Source organism: Nerophis lumbriciformis, linkage group LG09, assembly GCF_033978685.3.
Source record: "Nerophis lumbriciformis linkage group LG09, RoL_Nlum_v2.1, whole genome shotgun sequence".
NCBI lineage: Eukaryota > Metazoa > Chordata > Actinopteri > Syngnathiformes > Syngnathidae > Nerophis > Nerophis lumbriciformis.
In genome coordinates this window covers 49,008,403-49,034,201 of record NC_084556.2, presented here as the reverse complement: position 1 = coordinate 49,034,201, position 25,799 = coordinate 49,008,403, and the positions used below count along the sequence as shown (strand labels likewise).

General features: G+C 39.9%; 2 long non-coding RNA genes and 7 other non-coding genes across 11 annotated transcripts in view; 2 read left to right on the top strand and 7 right to left on the bottom strand.

The window, feature by feature from the left end:
* The window catches only part of LOC133607929 (uncharacterized), a 32,118-nt gene extending 14,482 nt beyond the window's left edge, over positions 1-17,636 (top strand). For 2 of the 3 annotated variants that reach the window (XR_009815470.1, XR_009815468.1), the window contains 2 exons: positions 17,255-17,359; positions 17,538-17,636. This is a non-coding gene — a long non-coding RNA (uncharacterized lncRNA). The remainder of the gene's footprint in view (positions 1-17,254; positions 17,360-17,537) is intronic. The other variant, XR_009815469.1, reaches the window with a different exon arrangement.
* LOC133607928 (uncharacterized) overlaps positions 1-25,799 on the bottom strand; it is a 30,706-nt gene that overhangs the window by 1,343 nt on the left and 3,564 nt on the right. Inside the window, exons 7-14 of the long non-coding RNA XR_009815466.1 lie at positions 24,983-25,087; positions 24,757-24,804; positions 22,542-22,646; positions 3,721-3,768; positions 3,415-3,519; positions 3,190-3,237; positions 535-639; positions 310-357 (exon numbers count right to left, since the gene is read on the bottom strand). This is a non-coding gene — a long non-coding RNA (uncharacterized lncRNA). The remainder of the gene's footprint in view (positions 1-309; positions 358-534; positions 640-3,189; positions 3,238-3,414; positions 3,520-3,720; positions 3,769-22,541; positions 22,647-24,756; positions 24,805-24,982; positions 25,088-25,799) is intronic.
* Positions 425-498, bottom strand: LOC133608159 (small nucleolar RNA SNORD65). Its single transcript, XR_009815509.1, has one exon. It is a non-coding gene; the product is annotated as a small nucleolar RNA SNORD65 (small nucleolar RNA).
* On the bottom strand, positions 3,305-3,378 carry LOC133608161 (small nucleolar RNA SNORD65). The gene has a single exon (XR_009815510.1). It is a non-coding gene; the product is annotated as a small nucleolar RNA SNORD65 (small nucleolar RNA).
* Positions 3,836-3,909, bottom strand: LOC133608154 (small nucleolar RNA SNORD65). Its single transcript, XR_009815504.1, has one exon. It is a non-coding gene; the product is annotated as a small nucleolar RNA SNORD65 (small nucleolar RNA).
* LOC133608151 (small nucleolar RNA SNORD49) lies at positions 4,105-4,181 on the bottom strand. Its single transcript, XR_009815501.1, has one exon. It is a non-coding gene; the product is annotated as a small nucleolar RNA SNORD49 (small nucleolar RNA).
* LOC133608163 (small nucleolar RNA SNORD65) lies at positions 17,396-17,469 on the top strand. Its single transcript, XR_009815512.1, has one exon. It is a non-coding gene; the product is annotated as a small nucleolar RNA SNORD65 (small nucleolar RNA).
* Positions 22,432-22,505, bottom strand: LOC133608164 (small nucleolar RNA SNORD65). Its single transcript, XR_009815513.1, has one exon. It is a non-coding gene; the product is annotated as a small nucleolar RNA SNORD65 (small nucleolar RNA).
* LOC133608165 (small nucleolar RNA SNORD65) lies at positions 24,873-24,946 on the bottom strand. Its single transcript, XR_009815515.1, has one exon. It is a non-coding gene; the product is annotated as a small nucleolar RNA SNORD65 (small nucleolar RNA).

Below are 25,799 nucleotides of genomic sequence, written 5' to 3'. Positions count from 1 at the left end.
CCTCAGCGACAGCTTCAGTGATGTAACCAGGGACCTCCCAAATAAATAGAGGAAGCACGCGGGCTGGACTTTAGAGGGAAGTTTGGATCTGTAACTAGAGTACAGCCCAAATAACGTCTTTCCTCAATTAACTCTGTCTGCATGATTCCATGCTTTATTTAATAGATGTCATCAGTACTTGAACCGGACACAAAAAGATAAGATTTATAAGATATCACGACTTAATTTAATCACAGGAACATGAATAAAAATGACCAATTTTGACATATTTGGTACAAATGCAAACATTAAATGTTGAAAAAAACTTACATGCATCATTTCAATGAACGTGTAGAAGATGGCAGGTCTTCATGAAACCTTCAAATAAAATAAAAAGTGAATATTCCACTCAGACGTACATAGTTTTAAACGTTACATGGTCAAAGTTCAGAAAACCAAAGATCACCACTGAACAATCTGACGGTAATTCCAGCTTTTTCAGTTTAGATTTCATCAGCACACAAAAGAGACAGTGACATCTCTGCTGACATTCACCTGACTAACATGAAAGGTCATCCTGAAGCCATCCATCCTTTCTGTAGGGAAGCCCAGACTTTGGTCACGTTCCACCTCTGAAGCCCTCAGTGGACAATCTTAAACCTGGTCAAGACAGAAGCTTTAAGTCAGGGTTTTCTAAAAGCTAACTTTAACAGCACAATTCTATTTAAAATAAATAAATAAAGAGCATACAGGTGAATTAACAGTTGCAAAGTTGACTTGAATATCAAGCTGCCATGTAGGCCGTTTTATTTATTTGAAGCAGTCATTGTTCAAAGTAGTGATGGGTCTGGCAACACCGATGCATCGAGCTCATAGAGCAAAACCCTGTGTCGGTGCGCGTACCGCTTTTAGAAAGTCACGTGACCGATACGCGAACTGTGTCACACTGACGCCTCCTCTGTGCCCTGTGAGCGGCTCTTTTCTACAGCCGGACAAATAATAACTAAGAGAAAGCGTCTAAAATTGAATACGTTGGAAAAACTTTTTTTAATAAAAATGTGTAAAAAATATAATAAAAATTTCCAAGTCCACAAGCATCCTCATTCACAACACGTTCTCTTAAATTTGATACATGTTCACATTATTTATTGACTATCTAAAAAAGATAGATATTTTTATTTAAATGAAGTTATGAAATAATCCTAAATGAATTTAGTGGTTCTCAAATGGGGGTACGTGATTTTTTTTTTTAAATGTTTTAAAAATAGCAACAATTCAAAAACCTTTTATAAATATATTTATTGAATAATACTTCAACAAAATATGAATGTAAGTTCATAAACTCAGTGAAGCACAAGCTCAGATTTCTCACTAAAATGTCTGTCAAAAAGAACTGAAAAGAAATGCAACAATGCAATATTCAGTGTTCACAGCTAGATTTTTTTGTGGACATGTTCCATAAATATTGATGTTTAATTTATTTATAATTGAATCACTTGTTTATTTTTCAACAAATTTTTAGTTATTTGTATATCTTTTTTTCCAAATAGTTCAAGAAAGACTACTACATATGAGCAATATTTTGCACTGTTATACAATTGAATAAATCAGAAACTGATGACCTAGTGCTTCTTTATCAACCAAAAATGCTTTGCTCTGATTATGGGGTACTTGAATTAAAAAAATGTTCACAGGGGTTACATCACTGGAAAAAGGTTGAGAACCACTGTACCGTATTTTCCGCACTATAAGGCGCACCTAAAAACCACAATTTTTCTCAAAAGCTGACAGTGCGCCTAATAACCCGGTGCGCTTTATTACGATTCATTTTCATAAAGTTTCGGTCTCGCAACTTCGGTAAACAGCCGCCATCTTTTTTCCCGGTAGAACAGGAAGCGCTTCTTCTTCTACGCAAGCAACCGCCAAGGAAAGCACCCGCCCCCATAGAACAGGAAGCGCTTCACCCGCCCCCGGAAGAAGAAGAAAAAACGCGCGGATATCACCGTACGTTTCATTTCCTGTTTACATCTGTAAAGACCACAAAATGGCTCCTACTACGCGACAAGGATCCGGTTCATAAAAAGACGCAATCTCTCCATCCGCACACGGATTACTACCGTATTTCACAGCAACTGATATTCCTGTGAACTGCACTGTGGAACGGGAGCACGTACGGTGAATATTCGCACCACAGGGAATGAAGTCATCCTTCACTGTGGTTCTAGCTTGCCATGCTAACTTCCACTCATGGTGATATTCAAAAGGAAGACCTTGCCAAAAGAGACCTTTCCAGCCGGCGTCATCATAAAAGCTAACTCGAAGGGATGGATGGATGAAGAAAAGATGAGCGAGTGGTTAAGGGAAGTTTACGCGAAGAGGCCGGGTGGCTTTTTTCACACAGCTCCGAAGGCGAACACACCTTCACTAAGACGGGCAGATAGCGCCGGTCGACATACGCCAACATCTGCCAGTGGATCGTAAATGCCTGGGCAGATATTTCGGTCACAACTGTGGTCCGAGCTTTCCAGAAGGCAGGATTCACAGAACTGCTGCACAACAACAGCGACACTGAATCCGATGACTTCGACGAGGCGGAGCCGGCCATTTTTGGATCCCACGCTTGCGCAACTTTTCAATTCGGACACCGAAGACGAAGAATTCGAAGGATTTACGAATGAAGAATAACTTCAGAAGGTGAGCGCTATGTTTATTTTGTGTGTTGTGACATTAACGTTCGAGCAACATTATGTTGCTATTTATTGCTCTACACCATTTTGAATTTTACTATGTTTGTGATTGCACATTTGCGTACATTTTGGGACAGAGTTGTTAGAACGCTGGTTTTCAATATATTATTAAAGTTTGACTGAACTATCTGACTGTTTTTTTGACATTCACTTTAGCGCAGCGTAGGCGCGGCTTATAGTCCGGGGCGGCTTATTGGTGGACAAAATTATGAAATATGTAATTCATAGAAGGTGCGGCTAATAATCCGGTGCGCCTTATAGTGCGGAAAATACGGTACTAGGTCATAAAATCAGTGTCAGTTGAGTCGGTCCATAGGTTGCCTGTAGGGATTTTTAATGTCCAGCAGATGTCAGTATTTAGTGACACAGTATCAATACAGTTTATCAATGTGTCGAGACGCTTCATGACGCCTCATCAACCCACCACTAGCTCAAAGAGTAAATTAAATGTTGAAAAACTTACATGCATCATTTCAATGAACGTGTAGAAGATGGCAGGTCTTCATGAAACCTTCAAATAAAATAAAAAGTGAATATTCCACTCAGACGTACATAGTTTTAAACGTTACATGGTCAAAGTTCAGAAAACCAAAGATCACCACTGAACAATCTGACGGTAATTCCAGCTTTTTCAGTTTAGATTTCATCAGCACACAAAAGAGACAGTGACATCTCTGCTGACATTCACCTGACTAACATGAAAGGTCATCCTGAAGCCATCCATCCTTTCTGTAGGGAAGCCCAGACTTTGGTCACGTTCCACCTCCGAAGCCCTCAGTGGACAATCTTAGACCTGGTCAAGACAGAAGCTTTAAGTCAGGGTTTTCTAAAAGCTAACTTTAACAGCACAATGCCATTTTAAATCAAATAAAAAGAGCACACAGGTGAATTAACAGTTGCAAAGTTGACTTGAATATCAAGCTGCCATGTGGGCCGTTTTATTTATTTGAAGCAGTCATTGCTCAAAGAGTAAATTAAATGTTGAAAAACTTACATGCAGCATTTCAATGAACGTGTAGAAGATGGCAGGTCTTCATGAAACCTTCAAATAAAATAAAAAGTGAATATTCCACTCAGGCGTGCATAGTTTTAAACGTTACATGGTCAAAGTTCAGAAAACCAAAGATCACCACTGAACAATCTGACGGTAATTCCAGCTTTTTCAGTTTAGATTTCATCAGCACAATAAAAAATTAAATTCTCCGGTTTGAAGAGCTCTCAAGTTACCTCAGTGTGCTCCCAGCTGGGTCAGAACCTCACCATCATGGACCAGGCTCTGGAAACTTGAGCAGCACACCTCCAAACCTGTGAGGAACACAAGGCGGGACACCTCAGGAGAAAGCGTGCGAGAGCAGCGAAGAGAACGGTTGCCACGGCGACTCAGATACGTGATCAAGAAACCTCGTCAGTTGTCGCATCAGACGGCACTTCCTATTCACACTTTTCATCCTTGACATCTTTCACACTCACTTCTAATAAATCACAACTCACCATTTATGTCACGTCCCAAACGCCGTGTCTCATGACCTCCAATCTTCAGCTTCAATGGCGTCCTGGCCGAGTGCTGCACACAAAATTACTTTATTCAGGATGCGACTTTTGAGCATTAACTATGGAAAGCAATTATGTGCTAAGCTAGCTCAACAGAACATTCACATTTGACCTTTAAAGACGCACAAGTGACAAAATGAGGGATTAAAACGAGTTAATTTAAAGCCCCACTATGGACTGGACTCTTACTATTATGTTGGATCCACTATGGACTGGACTCTCACAATATTATGTCAGACCCACTCGACATCCATTGCATTCAGTCTCCCCTAGAGGGGGGTTACCCACATATGCGGTCCTCTCCAAGGTTTCTCATAGTCATTCACATCGACGTCCCACTGGGGTGAGTTTTTCCTTGCCCTTATGTGGGCTTTGTACCGAGGATGTCGTGGCTTGTGCAGCCCTTTGAGACACTTGTGATTTAGGGCTATATAAATAAACATTGATTGATAATTGTCATAGAAGAGGAGGAGCCACAGCCCCTGACCCTACAGCTTTGAATAAAATGTTAACTTAAGTTTGATTTACATCCCAATATTTTTGACCAGCTTTGATTCATCTACTGAACAGTTTAATAGATTTTAGGGGTGTGACTCTAGGCCAGGGGTGTCACACTCAAATACAGAGTGGGCCAAAATTTAAAACTGAACAAAGCCACGGGCCAAGGTTGAACAAATTAAGCTTTTTGATAGGGACCCAAACAAGTTTTGCATCAAGTATTGAACAAGCAAGGCTTATATAACTTTATAGTGACATGTAAAATCGAGTTACCGTATTTTCCGCACCATTAGCCGCACCTAAAAACCACAAATTTACTCAAAAGCTGACAGTGCGGCTTTTAACCCGGTGCGCTTTATATATGGATAAATAAGATTAATTTTCATAAAGTTTCGATCTCGCAACTTAGGTAAACAGCCGCCATCTTTTTTCCCGGTAGAACAGGAAGCGCTTCTTCTTCTACGCAAGCAACCGCCAAGGTAAGCACCCGCCCCCATAGAACAGGAAGCGCTTCTTCTTCTACTGTAAGCAACCACCCGCCCCCGGAAGAAGAAGAAAAAACGCGCGGATATCACCGTACGTTTCATTTCCTGTTTACATCTGTAAAGACCACAAAATGGCTCCTACTAAGCGACAAGGATCCGGTTCATGAAAAGACGCAATCTCTCCATCCGCACACGGATTACTACCGTATTTCACAGCAACTGATATTCCTGTGAACTGCACTGTGGAACGGGAGCACGTACGGTGAATATTCGCACCACAGGGAATGAGAAGTCATCCTTCACTGTGGTTCTAGCTTGCCATGCTAACTTCCACCCATGGTGATATTCAAAAGGAAGACCTTGCCAAAAGAGACCTTTCCAGCCGGCGTCATCATAAAAGCTAACTCGAAGGGATGGATGGATGAAGAAAAGATGAGCAAGTGGTTAAGGTAAGTTTAAGTTTACGCGAAGAGGCCGGGTGGCTTTTTTCACGCAGCTCTGTCCATGTTGATATACGTATGTTTGTGATTGCACATTTGCGTACATTTTGGGAGTGAACAGAGTTGTTAGAACGCTGGTTTTTAATATATTATTAAAGTTTGACTGACCTGACTGTTTTTTTGACATTCCTTTAGCGCAGTTAGATGCGGCTTACAACACGGGGCGGCTTATAGGTGGACAAAGTTTTGAAATATGCCGTTCATTGAAGGCGCGGCTTTTAACCCAGGGCGCCTTATGGTGCGGAAAATACGGTATTTAGACTAGCTCTATGTACATATTGCATCATTATGCCTCATTTTTTAGGTATATTTGAGGGCATTTAGTTTCTTTTAAGTCCTCTTAATTCAATTTATATCTCATGACACACTATCTGTATGTAATAAGGCTTTTAGTTTTTTGCGGCTCCAGACGGATTTGCTTTAGTATTTTTGGTCCAATATGGCTCTTTCACCATTTTGGGTTGCAGACCCCTGCTCTAGGTACTCGACAATTTGATCCATTCTTGGGGTGACGATTCGACTCAGAATCGATTCAACACTATTCTCGCAATGTATCTAATATAACTACAACACGTCCAAAACCAGTTTGAAAATACCCTTATGTCCTAAAATTCTATTTAGAATTTAAATCTTACTTTAAAATAGGTTTTTGCAAATTCTGAATGGTTTAGAATCGCGATTCAGAATCAAGTAATCTCGATTTCGCTTGTAATGTATGTCATGTATCCCAAATACATGACCTGAACATTATCGACTCCTACTTCGTTAACTGGTTCACGCTCTCAACAGTGAATATTGGGACACTTCGGACTACCACTAAACAAATGTATTGGGACACTTAGGACTACAACTGGACAAAAGTATTGGGCACTTAGGATTACAACTTGACAAAAGTATTGGGACACTTAGGACTAAAACTTGACATAAGTATTGGGAAACTTCGGACTACCACGGGACAAAAGTATTGGGACACTTAAGACTAAGACTGGACAAAAGTATTGGGACACTTACACTGGACAAAAGTATTGGGACACTTAGGACTACAACTTGACAAAAGTATTGGGACACTTCGGACTACCACTAAACAAATGTATTAGGACACTTAGGACTACAACTGGACAAAAGTATTGGGACACTTAGTACTACCACTGGACAAAAGTATTGGGACACTTAGTACTACCACTGGACAAAAGTATTGGGACACTTACACTGGACAAAAGTATTGGGACACTTAGGACTACAACTTGACAAAAGTATTGGGACACTTCGGACTACCACTAAACAAATGTATTGGGACACTTAGGACTACAACTGGACAAAAGTATTGGGACACTTAGTACTACCACTGGACAAAAGTATTGGGACACTTAGTACTACCACTGGACAAAAGTATTGGGACACTTAGGACTAAAACTTGACATAAGTATTGGGAAACTTCGGACTACCACGGGACAAAAGTATTGGGACAATTAGGACTAAGACTGGACAAAAGTATTGGGAAACTTAGGACTACCACTGGACAAAAGTATTGGGACACTTACACTGGACAAAAGTATTGGGACACTTAGGACTACAACTTGACAAAAGTATTGGGACACTTCGGACTACCACTAAACAAATGTATTGGGACACTTAGGACTACAACTGGACAAAAGTATTGGGCACTTAGGATTACAACTTGACAAAAGTATTGGGACACTTAGGACTAAAACTTGACATAAGTATTGGGAAACTTCGGACTACCACGGGACAAAAGTATTGGGACACTTAAGACTAAGACTGGACAAAAGTATTGGGACACTTACACTGGACAAAAGTATTGGGACACTTAGGACTACAACTTGACAAAAGTATTGGGACACTTCGGACTACCACTAAACAAATGTATTGGGACACTTAGGACTACAACTGGACAAAAGTATTGGGACACTTAGTACTACCACTGGACAAAAGTATTGGGACACTTAGTACTACCACTGGACAAAAGTATTGGGACACTTACACTGGACAAAAGTATTGGGACACTTAGGACTACAACTTGACAAAAGTATTGGGACACTTCGGACTACCACTAAACAAATGTATTGGGACACTTAGGACTACAACTGGACAAAAGTATTGGGACACTTAGTACTACCACTGGACAAAAGTATTGGGACACTTAGTACTACCACTGGACAAAAGTATTGGGACACTTCGGACTACCACTAAACAAATGTATTGGGACACTTAGGACTACAACTGGACAAAAGTATTGGGACACTTAGTACTACCACTGGACAAAAGTATTGGGACACTTCGGACTACCACTAAACAAATGTATTGGGACACTTAGGACTACAACTGGACAAAAGTATTGGGACACTTAGGACTACCACTGGACAAAAGTATTGGGACACCTACACTGGACAAAAGTATTGGGACACTTAGGACTACAACTTGACAAAAGTGTTGGGACACTTGGCACTAAAACTGGACAAAAGTATTGGGACACTTCGGACTACCACTAAACAAAAGTATTGGGACACCTACACTGGACAAAAGTATTGGGACACTTAGGACTACAACTTGACAAAAGTGTTGGGACACTTGGCACTAAAACTGGACAAAAGTATTGGGACACTTCGGACTACCACTAAACAAATGTATTGGGACACTTAGGACTACAACTTGACAAAAGTATTGGGACACTTAGGACTACCACTGGACAAAAGTATTGGGACACCTACACTGGACAAAAGTATTGGGACACTTAGGACTACAACTTGACAAAAGTATTGGGACACTTCGGACTACCACTAAACAAATGTATTGGGACACTTAGGACTACAACTGGACAAAAGTATTGGGACACTTAGGATTACAACTTGACAAAAGTATTGGGACACTTAGGACTAAAACATGACGTAAGTATTGGGAAACTTCGGACTACCACGGGACAAAAGTATTGGGACAATTAGGACTAAGACTGGACAAAAGTATTGGGACACTTAGGACTACCACTGGACAAAAGTATTGGGACACTTACACTGGACAAAAGTATTGGGACACTTAGGACTACAACTTGACAAAAGTATTGGGACACTTCGGACTATCACTGGACAAAAGTATTGGGACACCTACACTGGACAAAAGTATTGGGACACTTAGGACTACAACTTGACAAAAGTATTGGGACACTTAGCACTAAAACTGGACAAAAGTATTGGGACACTTTGGACTAGCACCTGCCAAATACGCGGGCCCGACCAACGCTGCTTGCAGCTTTCTGTCATTTCATAATATATTTTCACGTGGCTTTTTAGTTTTAGAAAAACCCATTTACATTTCGCAAAGCAATAATTGGTTAATATTTAAAACAAACATGCGTATTTCGCAAAGCAAATATTTTTTTAGCTTACCTCATTATTAACAACCCTGTCTGCAACTGAAGTGGGTTGTTTGGGTGGATCTTTCCTCTCGACGTCTACGGCAGTTGTCGATGTAAACAAAGGACGAAGTCCGTAAGGTTTGCTCACTTTTGGTTGACATCCAAAAGTACCAGCTAGTGAAAAGTTCGTTTTCCTTGCTTCAAGTTGTTTCATATGTTTTTGGCGTTTCGCATGTACTTCCAAAGCCTTGAAACCTCGTGATCCATAGTCAATATTATCATGACACCACGTGCACAAAACCTTACAGGTGTTGTACCGAAATCTGTTACCCATCGGAATTTGTAACTCCGGGGGGCGATGTTCCCACGGCGTTTGTTTGATGGTTAAACGGCAAGCCCAAAGAGGAGGAGAAGAAGAACGCTTGCGTAAATGGCGTAAACTATCCTTAATGCTGAAACGTCAGTTGTCAGAATTTCAGTATTAATAAATTACACATATTCTGGAAATCAATGACTTACTTTCATTATAGTATGAGTCCATTGTTATTATTAATGCTGAAATTCTGACAACTGACGTTTCAGCAGGATAGTTTAGGCCATTTACGCAAGCGTTCTTCTTCTCCTCCTCTTTGGGCTTGCCGTTTAACCATCAAACAAACATCATGGGAACATCGCCCCCTGGAGTTACAAATTCCGATGGGTAGCAGATTTCGGTACAACACCGGGACGATCGATTTTCCGAATAAAATCGCCGAACAAATTCGTAACTTCCTTCTTCCCAACAGTATCAGTGATTTCCCTTTCCATCCAGTCCCATCGAAACTTATTTTTGACATGTTTATCAGTTTCTTTTACTCGTAAAGCGTCCCTTCTCTCGTGAACCGACATCGTTTACATATGGAAAATGGCGGTAATAACCGTTATTAACGTCATCATTCATAACAGATGTCCTGATTGGTCACAAGGAACATATCGACCAATCAACTACGGCGTAATATAAACTACGTCTCGAATCTTGATTTAGGGTCGGGGGAAAAAAACGGAAAAACGGGAGATAATATTTTTTTCCCCGAGATTAAAAAAGACGGAATTCCGACTTTAGACGGAAAAATCACATGCCTGTACACCAATCTCTTATTCTGCAAGCATCTACTCCAAACTTTCGAGCAGTTCCCTCCTTGGTGTTCTTTTTAGCATCTTCTTCCCTTTATGCGATTTTATATGATTGAAATTAGCGTCCTCCATTTTGAAAAGGTGAAGTGTCACTCGTTTTGTACTGTATACCAGTGCAAAAAATACGCTGAACGAACATTTGCATAACCGCGAGCTGCCGGGTAATGCTAAAAACGTAGTAGGCACGTAAATCGAGGCATGCGCATACTATAGGCGAGGGCGGACCTACGTCACTTCCGCCTGCCAATCCCCTAGCAATCGGTCGCCATATTGAATTCGTTGAAAACAAACCAGCTCACAGCGAACACAGCATTGACAGAAAAGGCATTTAACGAGGTTTCACGGCATTTTAAACTGTTCTAAATGGCGTATGATTATGTAAATAGTCTTTCCAGTGAGGCTAGGTTAAGATACGAGTTAAAATGTTCTGTAGTTGGATTAAACGACTGCCCTTACCGCCTTCCGTCAGATGGTATAGCCAAGTTGTGGTTAAGAAGGTGGATTTTTGTTCCTTATATTTACCAGAAACGAAGTGATCCGAACACACGACCCGGGATTTTGGGGGACTCCAGTGAGAACCGTCCTCGTTTTCCCGGTGTAAAGCTGCGAGCCATTTGTCTCGTCTCTGTGGGGCTTTTAGCACGCTTTGGCAGAAAAAATATTGAGAGATTTGAGGGCTACAACTGCAAGTAATGTTTGATTACAACAAAGGAGACTTGCAGACAGCATTTTACGACTGTCTTGAAAAGTTGTTTAAATGGCAACATGAAAATTATAGGGTTTATTGGTTTTTAAAAACCCAACCGGTTTTCGAAAATAGCCTTTATACCGTATGTTATTGTTGTGCAACAACAACAACTTCAGCTGTCGAACGTTATTCAGTAAAAATTCAACGGGTTCAACATTAGCATGGACGGTATAGCCAAGTTGTGGTTAAGAAGGTGGATTTTTGTTCCTTATATTTACCAGAAACGAAGTGATCCGAACACACGACCCGGGATTTTGGGGGACTCCAGTGAGAACCGTCCTCGTTTTCCCGGTGTAAAGCTGCGAGCCATTCGTCTCGTCTCTGTGGGCTTTTAGCACGCTTTGGCAGAACAAAATAAATAAATAAATAAATGGGTTGTACTTGTATAGCGCTTTTCTACCTTCAAGGTACTCAAAGCGCTTTGACACTACTTCCACATTTACCCATTCACACACACATTCACACACTGATGGAGGGAGCTGCCATGCAAGGCGCTAACCACCACCCATCAGGAGCAAGGGTGAAGTGTCTTGCTCAGGACACAACGGACATGACGAGGTTGGTACTAGGTGGGGATTGAACCAGGGACCCTCAGGTCGCGCACGGCCACTCTCCCACTGCGCCACGACCTTTGTTTTCCCTGTTTCCAGTTGTGGTTTGCACAACCAAAAACACAGTTTTTTGGCATTTTGGAGGCAGAATGACGGGTTTAATCAGCGCAGGTCGACAGGTTAAAGAGTAATGGCGACGGTTTGTTTTCAACGCCAGTCAGGTTGCTATGGCTCGAAGAACCCGTATGTAGCTCAGTTGCCCGGATGTCGGCCCTGCCCTATATACCCGGCGGCAGGCCAGGCCCTAACCAATCTGGCGCCCTAGGCAAGATTTTAGGTGGCGCCCCGCCACATCGGCAGTGAAGTGTATATACTCACAAGAAACCGAATAGCTTTGTCTTTGACCTTTTTTTTTTTTTTTTTACTTACCTAATATATAAAGGGGTGGAAAAGTGACTATTACCTGCAGGGCAAACATTAGCTAACCAGAAGGCAATAACAATGTAAACAAAAAACACCTGCTTAAAAGATCTAATACAAATGTCCCTGAGGAATGTAAGGTGGGAGTACTGTAATTACCTAACGTTACATTATTATTTTCCATAACAATTTAGCCCCCTCCACAATATTAACCCAACGTTAAAACAGAACTAGCTATTTATTGATTAGCAATTGCCGAATCATGTAACATTAGCTTAATGCTAAAAAGCCAGGTTACTATCACATTCTGTAACAGACAAATAATTTCATGTAGGCTAACGTTACCTACCTGCTACCTCTGTCTTTTTCTCGTTTCTCCTCCTCTTCTTTTCTCTTTTTTCTTCCCTGGGCACCTGACAGTTTTGGCCGTTTTGACATCTTGTGTTGATTTTTTGATGTGGTGACGTCCAAAAAGAGTCATGATACAGGAAGGGAGGGGGCGCACCGTGCGGGGGGAGGAGGGGGGCGCGTAATGTTGTAACAAATAATATTTCTATTAAATAGGCTTTACTTTGCATTTTAATAAACGTGGGATTATTTTTTGTATTTAGAAATAATAGTACCAACTTTTTTTTTTCTTTTTTTTCTCCAACATTTGTGGCACTGGCGTGGCGCCCCCTGATGGACGGCGCCCTTAGCATTTGCCTATACGGCCTATACCACGGGCCGGCCCTGCCCGGCGGCATTTCAAGGAAATACAGTATGCACAAAAAAAGCTGCTTCTTGAATCATTTCCTTCCTCACTCCTACACCCAACTCTTGGAGAAACTGAGCATGAAATGAAGACTTTGAGAATGTTAAAGGGAACATTATCACAATTTCAGAATGGTTAAAACCATTAAAAATCAGTTCCCAGTGGCTTATTTTATTTTTCAAAGTTTTTTTCAAAAATGTACCCATCACGCAATATCCCTAAAAAAAGCTTCAAAGTGCCTGATTTTAACCATCGTTATATACACCCGTCCATTTTCCTGTGACGTCACATAGTGATGCCAATACAAACAAACAGCAAGGTATAGCGACATTAGCTCGGATTCAGACTCGGATTTCAGCGGCTTAACACTGTCTGATAAGATAATTACTAACAACTATGAACTTTTAAGCAGCCATCTTAAAAAAACAGCAGCGCAGCAGGTCTTTGAAGGGTCATAAAATCAAAACCGGAGCAGGTATTAAAAAGCTGTTCTGTTATTTTATACACAAGGGTTTAATCTCTCTCCTGTGTTAGTTTGAAGCCGAAACGACAAACGCGCTCAGAGGAGATAGTTTTTGAAGGAAGGTGACCGGTTTTTACAAAAAATGTGTTTTGAAGGGGGAATAGCAAACTTCCTGTTGATTTTTGCTGGGGGTTGTCAATTTATGAAATGTAGGTCTTAGTGAGACCTACATAGAGGTTTTTGTTTCATGTCTCTCCGACCTTCCCAGTGGGAGTTACAGGCAGTTGTCAGTTTTTTCATCCGAGGAGCAGTTTTTTGTGCGTTTTATTAAAAAGTTGCGCTAGAGCACAATTTTGAGATTTGGGGTTAGGTTTTTTTTATTAGATCACACTTTTTGGCAGTCCTGATGTGTGCGTTCAGTTTGGTGAGTTTTGAAGCATGTTAAAGGGGTCAAATTACAGCTCAAAGAGGCAAAAGTGTCTGTTTTTAGTACTTTTTTGTCTTGAAGGGGGAATTGCCAACTTCCTGTTGATTTTAGCCCGAGAATGTACAATTATGAAAGGTAGGTGTAAGTCAGACCTACATAGAGGTTTTTGTTTCATGTCTCTCCGACCTTCCTAGTGGGAGTTACAGGCAGGCTAGTTTTTTTTTTCCCCTAGGGGGCGCTAGAGCGCAATTTTTATTTTTGGGGTTTGGTTTTTTTTATCAGAAGGCAATTTTCGCAGGTCCTGACGTGTGCGTCAAATATGGTGAGTTTTGAAGCATGTTAAGTGGGTCAAATTGCAGCTCAAAGAGGCGGCCGGTATAATACCTAACCCTAACTCGAATGATAGAAAACAAATGTTTTTAAGCTAAATTATTGGTGAACAGTTTATGTATAATAATTTGTGTAAAACCGCGAGTAATGAATACAGTTTTCATCAATTAATATATTCTGTAGACATACCCTCATCCACTCTTTTCCTGAAAGCTGATCTGTCCAGTTTTGGAGTTAATGTCAGCAGGCCAGGGAAGCTAGGGTCGATATTCTTCTCGATCATCTTCAGTGGCATAAGGGACGGTGTGAGCCAAGACATCCAGGGGGTTTAGCTCGCTCGTCTGCGGGAACAAACTGCCGCCATTGCTTGCCGTGCTACAGAGGTCCTTTGTCCCTGAATAGCGCACACACTCCGGCAGATTCAATGGGGGTCTGGCGGCAGATTTCTTTGACTATCGTTGGAAATGCATCTGCTTTGAGTGTCGCAGGATATCCACACATTCTTGCCATCTCTGTCGTAGCATAGCTTTCGTCGGTAAAGTGTGCGGAACAAACGACTGACCATTTCGTCGGCTTTCCCCACAGCCTCGTATTTTGAACAAATTTCGTCCAATTTCTTGCCACTTTCGCATCTTTGGGCCACTGGTGCAACTTGAATCCGTCCCTGTTCGTGTTGTTACACCCTCCGACAAAAGTGAGAAAATGGCGGATTGCTTCACAACGTGACGTCATCGCTCCGAGAGCAAATAGAAAGGAGTTTTATTCGCCAAAATTCACCCATTTAGAGTTCGGAAATCGGTTAAAAAAATATATGCCGTATTTTCCGCACTATTAGCCGCACCTAAAAACCACAAATTTACTCAAAAGCTGACAGTGCGGCTTTTAACCCGGTGCGCTTTATATATGGATTAATATTACGATTCATTTTCATAGTTTCGATCTCGCAACTTCGGTAAACAGCCGCCATCTTTTTTCCCGGTAGAACAGGAAGCGCTTCTTCTACGCAAGCAACCGCCAAGGTAAGCACCCGCCCCCATAGAACAGGAAGCGTTTCTTCTTCTACTGTAAGCAACCACCCGCCCGCGTAGAAGAAGAAAAAGCGCGCGGATATCACCGTACGTTTCATTTCCTTTGTGTGTTTACATCTGTAAAGACCACAAAATGGCTCCTACTAAGCGACCGGGATCCGGTTCATGAAAAGACGCAATCTCTCCATCCGCACACGGATTACTATTTCTCAGCAACTGATATTCCTGTGAACCGCACTGTGGATACAACGGGAGCACGTACGGTGAATATTCGCACCACAGGGAATGAGAAGTCATCCTTCACTGTGGTTCTAGCTTGCCATGCTAATGGCCAGAAACTTCCACCCATGGTGATATTCAAAAGGAAGACCTTGCCAAAAGAGACCTTTCCAGCCGGCGTCATCATAAAAGCTAACTCGAAGGGATGGATGGATGAAGAAAAGATGAGCGAGTGGTTAAGGGAAGTTTACGCGAAGAGGCCGGGTGGCTTTTTTCACACAGCTCCGAAGGCGAACACACCTTCACTAAGACGGGCAGATAGCGCCGGACGACATACGCCAACATTTGCCAGTGGATCGTAAATGCCTGGGCAGATATTTCGGTCACAACTGTGGTCCGAGCTTTCCGGAAGGCAGGATTCACAGAACTACTGGACAACAACAGCGACACTGACTCCAATGACTTCGACGAGACGGAACCGGCCATTTTGGATCCCACGCTTGCGCAACTTTTCAATTCGGACACCGAAGACGAAGAATTCGAAGGATTTACGAATGAAGAATAACTTCAGAAGGTGAGCGCTATGTTTATTTTGTGTGTTGTGACATTAACGTTCGAGCAACATTATGTTGCTATTGCTCTACACCATTTTGAATTTTACTATGTTTGTGATTGCACATTTGCGTACATTTTGGGACAGAGTTGTTAGAACGCTGGTTTTCAATATATTATTAAAGTTTGACTGAACTATCTGACTGTTTTTTTGACATTCCCTTTAGCGCAGCGTAGGCGCGGCTTATAATCCGGGGCGGCTTATTGGTGGACAAAGTTATGAAATATGTAATTCATTGAAGGTGCGGCTAATAATCCGGTGCGCCTTATAGTGCGGAAAATACGGTAGTCCTTGCTCAAAAAGGTAATTCAAATCAATTGTTGTGAATTATTGACCTATTTAAACATTGAAATACATCTTTGGGAAAATATTACATGTTTTGTGTGTTTGGCACAAAAAAAAAAGCCTGACAAATGACATAACAAAAGCTTAATAGACTATAGGTCTGAAGTTTCTTAAACGGTGATAACATTTTTAGGAGTGGGACGCTTTAAAATCCAATAATTTTAGTATACGTTTTTTTTTTTAAATAAAGCTATACTGCAAAAAAAGTGTTAATAAATTATTAATTGACCCTTTGAAATATTCAAGTTTGCGGGGAAAAACACCGCATGCATGTTTAATGTTTTGCCATAAACAGATTTAAACAAAAACTAAGTTAATCAAGAGACTAAAACTGAACAAAAATAAGAATGTTTATTTACATTTTCATGTATAAAATACAAAAGGTAAACAATTATCGGTTTTGAAAAATATCAAAATGGTGGCCGCATACTTTACTATTGTGGGCTGGGAAAAAGTAAGGACACCCAAGTAAGACTTAACCACTTACCTTTTGTATTTTAAATAAACATTCTTATTTTTATTCAGTTTTAGTCTCTTGATTAACTTAAACTTTAAATCTGTTTATGGCAAAACATTAAACATGCATGCGGTGTTTTTCCCCGCAAACTTGAATATTTCAAAGGGTCAATTAATAATTTATTAACACTTTTTTTGCAGTAAAGCTTTATTTAAAAAAAAAAAAACCGTATACTAAAATTATTGGATTTTAAAGCGTCCCACTCCTAAAAATGTTATGTCACCGTTTAAGATAAACTTCAGACCTATTGTCTATTAAGCTTTTGTTATGTCATTTGTCCGGCATTTTTTTTTGTGCCAAACACACAAAACATGTAATATTTTCCCAAATATGTATTTCAAAGTTTAAATAGGTCAATAATTCACAACATTGATTTGAATTACCTTTTTGAGCAATGACTACTTGAAATAAAAAAAACATGGCAGCTTCGTTATTAAAGTCATCTTAGTGGCGGTTAGTCGTTCTATTCACCTGTATGCTCTTGTTTCTTTAAATAGTATTGGTATGTGCTGACTTAAAGCTTCTGTCTTGACCAGGTCTAAGATTGTCCACTGAGGGCTTCAGAGGTGGAACGTGACCAAAGTCTGGGCTTCCCTCCAGAAAGGATGGATGGCTTCAGGATGACCTTTCATGTTAGTCAGGTGAATGTCAGCAGAGATGTCACTGTCTCTTTTGTGTGCTGATGAAATCTAAACTGAAAAAGCTGGAATTACCGTCAGATTGTTCAGTGGTGATCTTTGGTTTTCTGAACACCAACTAAATGTGCTGAAAGTATCTTTGGATCGGGAGATGACTTTAACATGGAATGTTTTCTTGCAGGATGTGGAACATGGTCGGCCTTTTGATGAGGAAGGAAATGATTCAAGGAGCTGCTTTTTTGTGTATAAATGTTTCAAATGAATTAAACAACTTTTAATTGACATCTCAAAGCCTTCATTGCATGCTCAGTTTCTCCAAGAGTGGGTGTAGGAGCCTAAATGCTGTTTAAGTTAATTTACATTTTATGGAAGGTGCTTTGTTTATCCATTAAAATTTGCATAATACAAAAATGTACATATTACATGCTTTGAATAATTAAGGTACACTTTAATTCTACATGTGGAAATATCAAAGGACATGCACTTAAAAGAGCTGATGCAACCAGCGGTGTCAAAAGTACATGTCAATATTGTGCACGGATCCTGACCCAGCAAAGAGCTAACTGCGTCTTAGGCTGCCCACTAACTCCAGTTCAGTCCTTGCAGATATGTTGATCCAGCCAGGACATCATGAAGTTTGTCCCCAGTGCTCAAAATTTGCTCCGCAGCCCCGTCTGGCTAAACATATCCAGTCTCTCCCAGAAGTTTATCACTGAAAGAAGTTACATGGGATTACTGTCATAGTGAGCGTGTGGCACACTTACTAAAGGCAATTATAACATGACACTATTTTTACAAGGGGGGTCATTCAACAATTACGTACGCATGAAAAACAAATTGATAATAAAACATGCTACTTTAATTCTTAACTACGATTGTAACAACAAACATTATCAATCAATGTAAACATCCGTGAGGCCAGAGAGAAAATATAATTTGAACTTGAACAAACTGAAAATGTTCCTGTCAACGTTACTGCACCTTGATGGACATCTACTACGGTACTTGAACTACATCCTGTGGAGATCCATCAGTTAAGACCTCTTCATCTTCAGCGTCGTCCATTTCTCCGTCACCTTGTCCACCGTGTCTGCTTCCTCATCACTTTTTACGACTATGTAGTGATGGGTTGATGAGGCGTCAAGAATAGCTAAATAAATACATTTATATATATAAAAAAATGGGTATTTCTGGCTGTCATTCCGTCGTACATTTTTTTTTCCTTTTACGGAAGGTTTTTTGTAGAGAATAAATGATGAAAAAAAACACTTAATTGAACGGTTTAAAAGAGGAGAAAACACGAAAAAAATTAAAATAACATTTTAAAAAATAACACTCTTTAAAATTCAAAATTCAACGACAAAAAGAAGAGAAAAACTAGCTAATTTTTTCAAAAAGATTCAAATTAGCTAGTTTTTCTCTCCCAACAGTATCGGTGATTTTCCCTAAAATTCACATTTCTATCACAATGATCATACTGTAAACATGGTAAGCTAACTTCATTAAAATTAATAGTCCTGTCAATAGCATGGAATTACAATTCAAATGTAGTTTTTTTGTAAGCCTTTCAAAAGAATTCAAAATATGAAAAATTAATGAAAATTAATTTAAGCCATCAGACACTTGAAAAGTGGCACATCACATCTCTAATGTAATCATTTGAACTTTTCAACAGAAATAGCACTGCAAAAATATTAAGGACATACTTCTGTATTTTGGTAGTTATGCTGTCAACATTTAACAAGATTTCTTCAACTTGGACTTGAAAGCATAAATAGTATAAACACTTTTAACAGTATAACAGTACTCAACAATTCCAATAGATAACATTGGTGTCATTACCTTTTTGTGGCTAAAATCCAAATTTATTCTATCAGATTGATCATACTGCAAAAATGATATGGTAACTTTATGATAAGTTTACTTGAAGTGGCATAAAACCCTGAAAGTGATTGTTCCTATAACCCCTTTGTTTCAAATGTTTGTTCCACTTGTGGCAGTCGGGCACCAGCATACCGTCTTTGACAACTTGAAGTGGCATAAAACACTGAAAGTGATTGTTCCTATAACCCCTTTGTTTTAAATGTTTTATGCCACTTCAAGTTGTCAAAGACGTGCTGTGAAATACAGCCGACAGGATTGCGCACCAAACACGAAGCAAGGCCAAAGTGCATGCATGGTGCAGGAGAACAAAGGACTTATTTCATTTAAGGTTTGTGATAAACCATCAAACTCATTCGTTAAAAGGACTCTATAGTAATATAAAGCGAATTTTTCTGGACATTATCATGCAAGAAAAGTTTATTTTTGGGACCGCGATCACCGCGTAATGATTTTTAAAGGTTGCATTACAAACATTTAACTGTCCCATGTGATCAGCCAGTGCGATTGGAAGTCCATGCTCAATTATTGCCTCCGTAAATAAAACTTCGGCACTTATCACATCCAAAGAATCTGTTTGGGCGACGAAAAACGTTGAAAGTATTCCACTTGTATCGCTAGCAACGGCATTAGACTTGTGTTTTTTTGTCCCAACGTGGTCTTTTACATCGCTAATTCCTCCGTGTCCGATCGAAAAATCTTGTCTGCACAAGGTGCAATTCACGTAGTTTTCACCCTTTTTTTTTTTTTAATTAATGAAAAACCGTATTTTTTATCACTGCAACCGTAACCCGGTATAGGTTGATGAAAACCGTACGAATTACAGGAAAACCGGAGTAGTTGGCAGGTATGCCTCACTAATGCCTTGCATCGTCTATATTAGATATATAACAACGGGCGGGTGCGGGCGGATGCGGTTCTGATCAAATGTTACATCGGGTGGATGGCGGATGGTTGACGACTTTCTGATGCGGTTGCGGATGAAATAATTGCCTATCCGCGCATCTCTACTGTATATGGTTCAGTCCCAACAGTATTTAGTCACTAATATTTACATCTTGTGTTCATCTCACATTGATCAGTGTTATTATCTACACTTTATTTACAGTATTACCACATTACTTCAGCAGCATGCATTTTCCTTTTGTAGCTTCTTACACAATACGGGTCATTCTCAAAATTTGCCTAGGTTTTGGTAATAAGCAGATTGCTCTAAAATAAAATTTCCTTTCATATTTGAAATCATTCTATCATTACTATTAGTCAGATATTGTATATATGGGGTAAAAAAAATTATCAGTGGTGTAACAGGTTGGCCAAGATGTATTATTATACAACATATATTTAAAAGTTAAGACTATTACATGATATATGCTATCAGAAAGTAGCATTAATTGTAAAACGCATAACCACTAATAACAATTCACAGTTTTAATGTGTATGCCTAATTGCCTACAAGTTTAGTTATAAATATAACAAAATACCAAATGTAAACATTTCATTCTTTTCGCCAAAATAGGATATAAATTTATGAAAATAATTAAACATGTTTAGTATTGTTTACTCATATTTGAAAATAGGAATGTGAGGACACTTACGACTACAACTTGACAAATGTATTGGGACACTTAGGACTACAACTGGACAATAGTATTGGGAAACTTCGGACTACCACGGGACAAAAGTATTGGGACAATTAGGACTAAGACTGGACAAAAGTATTGGGACACTTAGGACTACCACTGGACAAAAGTATTGGGACACCTACACTGGACAAAAGTATTGGGACACTTAGCACTAAAACTGGACAAAAGTATTGGGACACTTTGGACTAAATTTGTTTTGAAGGGGGAATAGCAAACTTCCTGTTGATTTTTGCTGGGGGTTGTCAATTTATGAAAGGTAGGTGTAAGTCAGACCTACATAGAGGTTTTTGTTTCATGTCTCTCCGACCTTCCTAGTGGGAGTTACAGGCAGTCTAGTTTTTTTTTTCCCTAGGGGGCGCTAGAGCGCAATTTTTATTTTTGGAGTTTGGTTTTTTTATCAGAAGGCAATTTTCGCAGGTCCTGACGTGTGCGTCAAATATGGTGAGTTTTGAAGCATGTTAACTGGGTCAAATTGCAGCTCAAAGAGGCGGCCGGTATAATAATACCTAACCCTAACTCGAATGATTGAAAACAAATGTTTTTAAGCTAAATTATTGGTGAACAGTTTATGTATAATAATTTGTGTAAAACCGCGAGTAATGAATAAAGTTTTCATCAATTAATATATTCTGTAGACATACCCTCATCCACTCTCTTTTCCTGAAAGCTGATCTGTCCAGTTTTGGAGTTGTTGTCAGCAGGCCAGGGAAGCTAGGGTCGATATTCTTCTCTTGATCATCTTCGGTGGCATAAGGGACGGTGTGAGCCAAGACATCCAGGGGTTTAGCTCGCTCATCTGCGGGAACAAACTGCCGCCATTGCTTGCCGTGCTACCGAGGTCCTTTGTCCCTGAATAGCTCACACACTCCGGCAGATTCAATGGGGGTCTGGCGGCAGATTTCTTTGACTTTATCGTTGGAAATGCATCTGCTTTGAGTGTCGCAGGATATCCACACATTCTTGCCGTCTCTGTCGTAGCATAGCTTTCGTCAGTAAAGTGTGCGGAACAAACGACTGACCATTTCGTCGGCTTTCCCCACACCCTCGTATTTTGAACAAATTTCGTCCAATTTCTTGCCACTTTGGCATCTTTGGGCCACTGGTGCAACTTGAATCCGTCCCTGTTCGTGTTGTTACACCCTCCGACAAAAGTGAGAAAATGGCGGATTGCTTCACAACATGACGTCATCGCTCCGAGAGCAAATAGAAAGGAGTTTTATTTGCCAAAATTCACCCATTTAGAGTTCGGAAATCGGTTAAAAAAAATATATGGTCTTTTTTCTGCAACATCAAGGTATATATTGACGCTTACATAGGTCTGGTGATAATGTTCCCCTTTAAGATGTTATGATACACAGGCAAGTTACAAAGGGCAGTGGTAAATTAAAAGTTGTTTAATTCATTTGAAACATTTATACACAAAAAAGCTGCTCCTTGAATCATTTCCTTCCTCATCAAAAGGTCGACCATGTTCCACATCCTGCAAGAAAACATTCCAGGTTAAAGTCATCTCCCGATCCAAAGATACTTTCAGCACATTTAGTTGGTGTTCAGAAAACCAAAGATCACCACTGAACAATCTGACGGTAATTCCAGCTTTTTCAGTTTAGATTTCATCAGCACACAAAAGAGACAGTGACATCTCTGCTGACATTCACCTGACTAACATGAAAGGTCATCCTGAAGCCATCCATCCTTTCTGTAGGGAAGCCCAGACTTTGGTCACGTTCCACCTCTGAAGCCCTCAGTGGAAAATCTTAGACCTGGTCAAGACAGAAGCTTTAAGTCAGCACATACCAATACTATTTAAAGAAACAAGAGCATACAGGTGAATAGAACGACTAACCGCCACTAAGATGACTTTAATAACGAAGCTGCCATGTTTTTTTATTTCAAGTAGTCATTGCTCAAAAAAGGCAATTCAAATCAATTGTTGTGAATTATTGACCTATTTAAACATTGAAATACATCTTTGGGAAAATATTACATGTTTTGTGTGTTTGGCACAAAAAAAAAAGCCTGACAAATGACATAACAAAAGCTTAATAGAGAATAGGTCTGAAGTTTATCTTAAACGGTGACATAACATTTTTAGGAGTGGGATGCTTTAAAATCCAATAATTTTAGTATACTGTTTTTTTTTTTTAAATAAAGCTATACTGCAAAAAAAGTGTTAATAAATTATTAATTGACCCTTTGAAATATTCAAGTTTGCGGGGAAAAACACCGCATGCATGTTTAATGTTTTGCCATAAACAGATTTAAACAAAAACTAAGTTAATCAAGAGACTAAAACTGAATAAAAATAAGAACTGCCAAGGCCGAACACCGCCGTGACGCAGACAGAGCAGAGACAAGGCGATATCACCAGCGTCAACACATTTGCATTTCTTGTATAATCACATATTGTGTCTAACTGGAGCTGTCGAGATGAACCCCTTTCCCTCAGCGACAGCTTCAGTGATGTAACCAGGGACCTCCCAAATAAATAGAGGAAGCACGCGGGCTAGACTTTAGAGGGAAGTTTGGATCTGTAACTAGAGTACAGCCCAAATAACGTCTTTCCTCAATTAACTCTGTCTCTGCATGATTCCATGCTTTAATAGATGTCATCAGTATTTGAACCGGACACAAAAAGATAAGATTTATAAGATATCACGACTTAATTTAATCACAGGAACATGAATAATTAAAGCTGCAAACAGCATTGGTCGGGCCCGCGTATTTGGCAGGTGCTAGTCCTAAGTGTCCCAATACTTTTGTCTACTTTTAGTCGGAAGTGTCTTAAGACTTTTGTCTAGTGTACCTACCTTGTCTGCATTGTGTGGGCACGTTGGTGCTTCCTGCTTTTAAGCAGCCATCTTAAAAAAACAGCAGCGCAGCGGGTCTTTGAAGGGTCATAAAATCAAAACCGGAGCAGGTATTAAAACTCTGTTCTGTTATTTTATACACAAGGGTTTAATCTCTCTCCTGTGTTAGTTTGAAGCCGAAACGACAAACGCGCTCAGAGGAGATAATGTTTGAAGAAAGATGACCGGTTTTTACAAAAAATTTGTTTTGAAGGGGGAATAGCAAACTTCCTGTTGATTTTTGCTGGGGGTTGTCAATTTATGAAATGTAGGTCTAAGTGAGACCTACATAGAGGTTTTTGTTTCATGTCTCTCTGACCTTCCCGGTGGGAGTTACAGGCAGTTTTGTCATTTTTTTCTTCCGAGGAGCAGTTTTTTCTCCGTTTTATTCAAAAATTGCTCTAGAGCACAATTTTTAAATTTGGGGTTAGGTTTTTTTATTAGATCGCAATTTTTGCCAGTCCTGATGTGTGCGTTCAGTTTGGTGAGTTTTGAAGCATGTTAAGGGGGTCAAATTACAACTCAAAGAGGCAAAAGTGACTGTTGTTAGTACTTTTTTGTCTTGAAGGGGGAATTGCCAACTTCCTGTTGATTTTTGCCCGAGGATATACAATTATGAAAGGTAGGTGTAAGTCAGACCTACATAGAGGTTTTTGTTTCATGTCTCTCCAACCTTCCTAGTGGGAGTTACAGGCAGTCTAGTTTTTTTTCCCCTAGGGGGCGCTAGAGCGCAATTTTGAGTTTTGTGGTTCGGTTTTTTTTAAAAAGGCAATTTTCGCAGGTCCTGATGTGTGGGTAAAATATGGTGAGTTTTGAAGCATGGTAAGTGGGTCAAATTACAGTTTTTTGTGGGTGCGGAAGAATAATAAAGAATAAAACCTTACAAATTCAATAGGTCCTTATGTCCCATTGCATAAGGACTCCCTGTGGGAGTCCTTATGCAATGGGCCATGCGGGCCCTAAAAATGACCAATTTTGACATATTTGGTACAAATGCAAACATTAAATGTTAAAAAAAACTTACATGCATCATTTCAATGAACATGTAGAAGATGGCAGGTCTTTAGGAAACCTTAAAATGAAATAAAAAAGTGAATATTCCACTCAGATGTGCATAGTTTTAAACGTTACATGGTCAAAGTTCAGAAAACCAAAGATCACCACTGAACAATCTGACGGTAATTCCAGCTTTTTCAGTTTAGATTTCATCAGCACACAAAAGAGACAGTGACATCTCTGCTGACATTCACCTGACTAACATGAAAGGTCATCCTGAAGCCATCCATCCTTTCGGTAGGGAAGCCCAGACTTTGGTCACGTTCCACCTCTGAAGCCCTCAGTGGACAATCTTAGACCTGGTCAAGACAGAAGCTTTAAGTCAGCACATACCAATACTATTTAAAGAAACAAGAGCATACAGGTGAATAGAACGACTAACCGCCACTAAGATGACTTTAATAACGAAGCTGCCATGTAGGCTGGTTTTTTTTTTATTTCAAGTAGTCATTGCTCATTTCCTCAATTAACTCTGTCTCTGCATGATTCCATGCTTTAATAGATGTCATCAGTACTTGAACCGGACACAAAAAGATAAGATTTATAAGATATCACGACTTAATTTAATCACAGGAACATGAATAATTAAAGCTGCAAGCAGCATTGGTCGGGCCCGCGTATTTGGCAGGTGCTAGTCCTAAGTGTCCCAATACTTTTGTCTACTTTTAGTCAGAAGTGTCCCAAGACTTTTGTCTAGTGTACCTACCTTGTCTGCATTGTGTGGGCACGTTGGTGCTTCCTGCTTTTAAGCAGCCATCTTAAAAAAACAGCAGCGCAGCAGCATCAGCGCAGCGGGTCTTTGAAGGGTCATAAAATCAAAACCGGAGCAGGTATTAAAACTCTGTTCTGTTATTTTATACACAAGGGTTTAATCTCTCTCCTGTGTTAGTTTGAAGCCGAAACGACAAACGCGCTCAGAGGAGATAGTTTTTGAAGGAAGGTGACCGGTTTTTACAAAAAATTTGTTTTGAAGGGGGAATAGCAAACTTCCTGTTGATTTTTGCTGGGGGT